Source organism: Arachis ipaensis, chromosome B04 (genome assembly GCF_000816755.2).
Source record: "Arachis ipaensis cultivar K30076 chromosome B04, Araip1.1, whole genome shotgun sequence".
In the NCBI taxonomy this organism is placed as follows: Eukaryota; Viridiplantae; Streptophyta; class Magnoliopsida; order Fabales; family Fabaceae; genus Arachis; species Arachis ipaensis.
Window position 1 is genome coordinate 28,302,154 of NC_029788.2, and position 7,192 is coordinate 28,309,345.

A 7,192-nucleotide genomic window follows, 5' to 3' on the forward strand; every position below is an offset into this window, starting at 1 on the left:
ATATTTGTAATTTAAAAAATAAAAGGAATCCATAATAAAAAAAAAACCAAGTATCCACACTATTAAAAAACACCAGCTGAACACAAAAAAATAAAAAGCGCACAAGTGTCACTGTCTCTCCAACTAGTGGATTTAGTATGGGAAGCACCACCATCTGGGAACGAAAACTGAATGTAAGTTACTATGTCAAAGAAAATTTTTGGGCAACCCAAATCAAAATCTGCTGCCTTGTAAACAATTTTAGACAAGCTATATGCTAACTTATGGCTGTTATATTCTATAGTTCAGTGATAATTCCAATTACTTTTTTCTTCATTTAGCAATCTGTTTTTCACTCTTTAATTTACTGCATCCCTTTTCCTTCTCTGCTTTAGAAACACTCTTCTATAATACTTTTAAAAAAATATTTGCCGACTTAAATAATATGGTAATTATTTATTGTGGAAGAGTAAAAAACTTGTGGTAAAAGTTAAGAGAATTTTCTCCACGGCAGATGTAAAAGCTGTAACAATAATAAAGGTGTTGTTGAGAAAACTCAACAAAGGTTTAAAACAAGAACCTGTCTAACAGCGGAAGCATCATAAATAATTTTCTCACAACCTGTGCGATTAAATAGGTAATACCAAAGATACTCCAAGCAACAATTATAATGGCAGAAATTAAATAATCAGACACCAGAATTTTAACGTGAAAAAATTCCCAAAAGAGGAACAAAAAATCCACGGGACCTAGTCCAGAAAATCTTCCACTATCAGAATAATGGGTACACAAATATTCTTCCTAGTGACACTAGGGCATCTCAACAATCAACAAAATACATCACCAAAACTGGTGGAATCAACATAAACCCTCCACAAAGTGGGTATCTCAAATCAAGCAAAAGAGAAGGCAATACAACTAGCAAGTTATATCCTAATGTTCATCTCTACACCAGGAATAACATACTAAAATTTCATAAGAAATGGAGCAAGTTTACCAAGTCAATGTGATCAAAATTGGCATGCTCTTTTCCCCCTCTTCTCTCTCACCGTGGCTGTTAGCCACTTCTTTTATTTATTATTTGTTTTTCTTTTTTTTTTTTTAAATTGTGGGCCCCACTTGGTTGGGGACCCACCAACAAATCTCTCCCTCACCAACTCAAGTGAGGATAGGCTACTCCACCAAGCTCGCCTTCTCTTTGCAGGAATCAAACTTCACTGCAGGTAAACTCTTAGTCATCATATCTGAACCATTATCATCAGTATGGATTTTCTCAAGTGCATATGACTTCATCTCAAGCGCTTGACGTATCCAATGATACCTCACCTCTATGTGCTTCGATCTGGAATGAAACGTCGGATTCTTGCTAAGATGGATAGCACTCTGACTGTCACAAAATAACACAAACTTCTCTTTATTGATGCCTAACTCTTGTAGAAATTTCTTCATCCACAAGAGTTCCTTTGAAGCTTCAACAACAGCAATGTATTCTGCCTCTGTAGTAGACAAAGCAACACATTTCTGAAGTCGAGATTGCCACGACACAGCTCCCCCTGCAAAAGTCATCATATAACTAGAAGTAGACTTCCTTGAATCAAGATCCCAGCCATATCTGCATCTGTGTAACCATCCAACACAGGTTGGCCACTTCCAAAGCATAAACAAACTCTGGAAGTACCATTAAGGTATCTGAGAATCTACTTCACTGCTTGCCAGTGTTCCTTGCCAGGATTAGAGAGAAACCGACTAACAACTCCAACTGCATGAGCAATATCCGGCCTGGTGCAAACCATAACATACATCAAACTGCCAACTGCAGATGCATATAGAATCTTCTTCATTTCTGCTTTATCTTTCTCACTTGTAGGACATTGCTGCGAACTCAGCTTAAAATGACTAGCAAGTGGAGTACTAACAGGTTTGGAATTACTTATGCTAAACCTCTCTAAAAATTTCTCAATATACTTCTGCTGCGACAACCACAGTTTTCCATTCTTCCTGTCACGAGTGATACTCATGCCAAGGATTTTCTTTGCAGGACCCAAATCCTTCATAGCAAAGGATCTGTTCAAGTCTTTCTTAAGACTTTCAATCTTCTTAGTGTCATGACCAACAATCAACATGTCATCAACATAAAGCAAGAGAATTATAAAATCACCATTAGAGAATTTCTTAACATAGACACAATGATCAGAAGAAATCTTACTATACCCATGACCTTCCATGAAGGAATCAAACTTCGTGTACCACTGCCTTGGCGCTTGCTTCAGCCCATATAAGCTCTTCTTCAACTTGCATACAAGATGCTCATTTCCTTTAACCTCGAAACCCTCTGGTTGCTCCATATAGATTTCTTTATCTATGTCACCGTGAAGGAATGCAGTCTTCACATCAAGCTGCTCAACCTCTAAATTCAAGCTAGCCGCCAATCCAAGCACAACTCGAATAGAGGACATCTTCACAACTGGAGAGAAAATCTCCTCAAAATCAATACCTTTCTTTTGCTCAAAGCCTTTCACAACCAATTGAGCTTTGTACCTTGGCCGTGAGACATTTTCATCCGCTTTCAACTTGAACACCCATTTATTCTTGAATGCTCTCTTACCCTTCGGCAACTTCACCAATTCAAAAGTATGATTCTCATGCAAGGATTTCATTTCTTCTTGCATGGCCTTCAACCAATCTTCCTTATGCTCATCAGACATAGCTTCCTGGTAGCTGTCTGGCTCCCCAGTCTCAGTGTTCATCACATACTCATGAGGAGAGTATTTCTGAGAAGGATGACACTCTCTAGTAGATCTTCTCAATTCAGGCTCAACTGGTGGTTCAGGTGGAACTTCAACATCTGGTGGAACTTCTGCATCTGGCACCTTAGGTTGAGGTGTAGGTTCATCATGCAAATCATCACCAACATTATCAACTTGTACATCTCCCCCATCAACAGGAGGTCTAGTGGAAGGACCAGGTTCATCACTAGCAGAACGTCTAACAATTATTGGCTTGTCTGTCTTCTCAAGATCTTCAATAGTTTGGTCTTCAAGAAAAATCACATCTCGGCTTCTAATTATCTTCTTGCTCACTGGATCCCATAATCTGTAACCAAAGTCTTCGTGACCATAACCATGAAGATACACTGCTTTGACTTCCCATCAAGTTTAGACCTTTCATTTCTTGGAATGTGAACAAAAGCTCTGCAGCCGAACACTCTCAAGTGACTATAGGAGACATCTTTCCCTCTCCAAATTTTCTCTGGAACATCACCATTTAGTGGAACTGAAGGAGAAAGGTTGATCAAATCTACTGCAGTCCTCATCGCTTCACCCCAAAAGGATTTAGGCAACTTTGCATGAGAGAGCATACACCTGACTCTATCATTAATAGTGCGATTCATTCTCTCTGCAACTCCATTATGTTGAGGAGTCTTAGGCACCGTCTTCTCAAGCTTAATCCCATGTCCTTTACAATACTCTTCAAACGGATCCCTATATTCACCACCATTATCTGCTTGAACACATTTTAATTTCCTTCCTGTTTCTCTTTCAACACTTGCATGAAAGTGTTTGAAGATTCCGAGCACCTGGTCTTTAAATTTCAAAACAAAAGCCCACACTTTTCGAGAATAATCATCAATAAAAGTAACAAAATATGATGCACCACGTAGTGTCTTAGCATCCATAGTGCAAACATCAGTGTGAACTAAATCTAGAACATGTGATCTCCTATGAGGTCCAGAATTATGAAATAATACTCTAGCATGCTTTCCAACAAAACAATGAGTGCAAGTATTTAAAGTTGTACCTTTCACTGGAAGTGAGTACTTCTTGGCCAAGACGCTTAGTCCTTTCTCGCTCAAGTGACCAAGACGTATATGCCACAAATCAGAAGAGGAATCATCAACTACATTCACCTCTTCTTTGCACAACTTTGCTTGCAACCGATAGAGAGTAGTGAGACTATTGTCTTCTCTAGCAACAATGAGAGCTCCTTTGGTAATCTTGCATTTTCCACTACCAAATGAAGTGTAATACCCCTCTTGATCTAATGCCTTCACTGAAATGAGATTGAACCGTATATCTGGCGCATGCCTAACATTCTTCAACTGTAATTTGCATCCCATGTTGGTTTCAAGCCACATATCACCCATACCAATGATCTCACACACTCCTTTATCTCCCAATTTGATCTTGCCAAAATTTTCAGCAGTATAAGAAGTGAAAAATTCACATTTTGGAGTGACATGACATGAGGCACCAGAGTCCATAATCCAAGTGGAATCATCACAGACAAGATTCACATAATTTTCATCATATGTGATAAGAACATCTTCATAAACAATAGCAGCAGTCTCTTTATCACTATCTTTACCTTTGTCTTCGTTTCTTCTCCTTGATTGTTCTCTTTTCAAGAACCTACAATACCTCTTGATATACCCCGGCTTGCCACAATGGTGACAAATGAACTCTTTTTTTGGCTTGTACTTTCCTCTTGACTTGCTTCGACTCTCTGACCTGTTAGAACTGTGAGGTTTTCTACTTTGACTTCTCCCCCGTGACTCTGAAACAAGTGCTTCTGACTGGGAGGAGGCATTAGTCAAACCTCGCTCTTTTCTTCTGGCTTCTTCATTCAACATTCTCTCTTTAACCATTGCTAACGTCAACTTCCCATTTGGAGCTGAGTTAGTCAGTGTCACAACCAGAACTTCCCAACTATCAGGCAAAGAGCTCAACAACAACAAGGCTTGCAACTCATTATTCAAAGTGATTTCATTATTTGTCAGTTGGTTCACAGTCTCCTGAAAAATGCTCAAGTGCTCCGGCATTGATTTACCTTTAACATACTTCATATTGACAAGCTTCCTAATCAAGAATGCTTTGTTTTGCACATTCTTTCTCTCATATAACTCTTTCAATTTCTTTCACATCTTCTCAGCATTCGTTTCGGTGTCAACATGTGGATACACACTAAGATCAAGCCATTGCCTAATCAAAGCAACTGTCTTCCGATTCAGCTTCTTCCATTCAGCATCGGATTTAGTACCTTTGGATTTATCCCCCTCCACAGGATCATACAAGTCCTTACTATACAGCATATCTTCCATGAGGGTCTTCCAAATTGAATAATTTTGGGAATTCAATTTGACCATATTCGGTCCATGAATATTTTTCTCCATTTAATCAGCATAGAGATAACCAACCAAAGCTCTAGATACCACTTTGTTGGAAAAACTCAACAAAGGTTCAAAACAAGAACCTGTCTAACAGCGGAAGCACCAGAAATAATTTTTCCACAACCTGTGCGATTAAATAGGCAATATCAAAGATACTCCAAGCAACAATTATAATGGCAGAAATTAAATAATCAGACACCAGAATTTTAACGTGGGAAAACTCCCAAAAGAGGGACAAAAAACTCACGGGACCTAGTCTAGAAAATCTTCCACTATCAGAATAATGGGTACACAAATAGTCTTCCTAGTGACACTAGGGCATCTCAACAATCAACAAAATACATCACCAAAACTGGTGGAATCAACATAAATCCTCTACAAAATAGGTATCTCAAATTAAGCAAAAGAGAAGGCAATACAACTAGCAAGTTATATCTTAATGTTCATCTCTACACCAAGAATAACATACTAAAATTTCATAAAAAATGGAGTAAGTTTACCAAGTCAATATGATCAAAATTGGCATGCTCTTTTCTCCCAATTTCTCTTCTCCTTCGATGACGAAGCATGCTTCGTTTTTTCCTTTCATTCAAAATGAATGAAAACTCTTCTCTCTCACCGTGGCTGTTAGCCACTTCTTTTATTTATTATTTGTTTTTTTTTTTTAAATTATGGACCCCACTTGATTGGTGACCCACCAGGTGTAACATGGCAAAATTTAATTGTCACACAGCGCTTGGAGAAGAAATGGCTTGGGATGATAAGGGTTTCAAAGGATAAAGAATTAAAGATAGAAACTCTTAAGAGATTGAACCTAAACTGTACCAGCTGTGTGCATTAGACACATGCCAAACATGCAATCAATGTGTAAAATTTAATCAAACTTTCGAGGAAAAAAAAGTAAGATTTGGCAAGAAATAAGTTTTGATTGTTATAGAAATCCAAATATTGTGGTTATAACACCTAAATCCATTTTTGAAGCTATCAAACTGAAACGACATTTGCAAGACTACTAAGACCTAATCATAATGAAAAAGAACATCCTGAAATATCTAAAACATTGAAATGATGAACAAAATAACTACCGTATTGCGCTTTGACATAGTCCTTGTCAGCTGTGCAGCATCACCAAAATCCCTGCTCATTGGCAATGGGGTTTCTTAGTCAGTCCATCATTATAAAGTCCTAAAATATTAATGTCTTTGATATGGAGCACTATTTCAACAAAAGGAGAAAGGAAGAAAGCATATAGAGTATAGAAATGATGTAATCAATAAAAAGATCATCCAGCCATGTACTATACAGAATTTTTATTCAATCAAAAGATGATAAATAATTTTATTAATTTAGATTATTTATATATTTAAAAATCTTTTGAACATACAATGGTTTAATTAAAAGTTGACTATTGAAAATTGAATGTAATATTTATAAATTCGTATTTCCAATAGAAAAATTTACTCTTAGTTTTATTTATCTATTATATTTATTCTAGACATTTACTATATTTATCCATCTAAATAATTCTAACATTGATAGAGTACTGTTTTTAAATGAAAAAAATTTAAAATATATTAATTCTATTTCAAAAATTAATATTCATATTTAACTTAGAATTTCAATAAATATGAAAAGAAATATTACATTTTCTATGAAAAAAAAGCAAAATATCTATAAATCTATTTTTGTGCTTTAGCTTTAGATTTTTCAAAAAAATTTGGCAAGTTAATGGAATTAAATCATATTTCTATAACATATATAAGAATGTATATTACACAAAAATAAGAAAAGTTAGGTGTAAGAACAAATACATAAATTAAAATAAAATTTAGAAAAATAAGAACAATTAAAGTATTGAAGGAAAGAAATATAAATAGAAGAGAAATAAAATTATTAGATAAAAGAAAAACAACTTCATGAATTCTATGTGTATATAAAAGAAGAATAAAAAGAAGATATATAATGTCTTGTTTAATTTAGCGAGCTTTATGGGAATAAACACATAGAATAAGAGAATAAAAATTAATGATAAAAAAATTAAATATC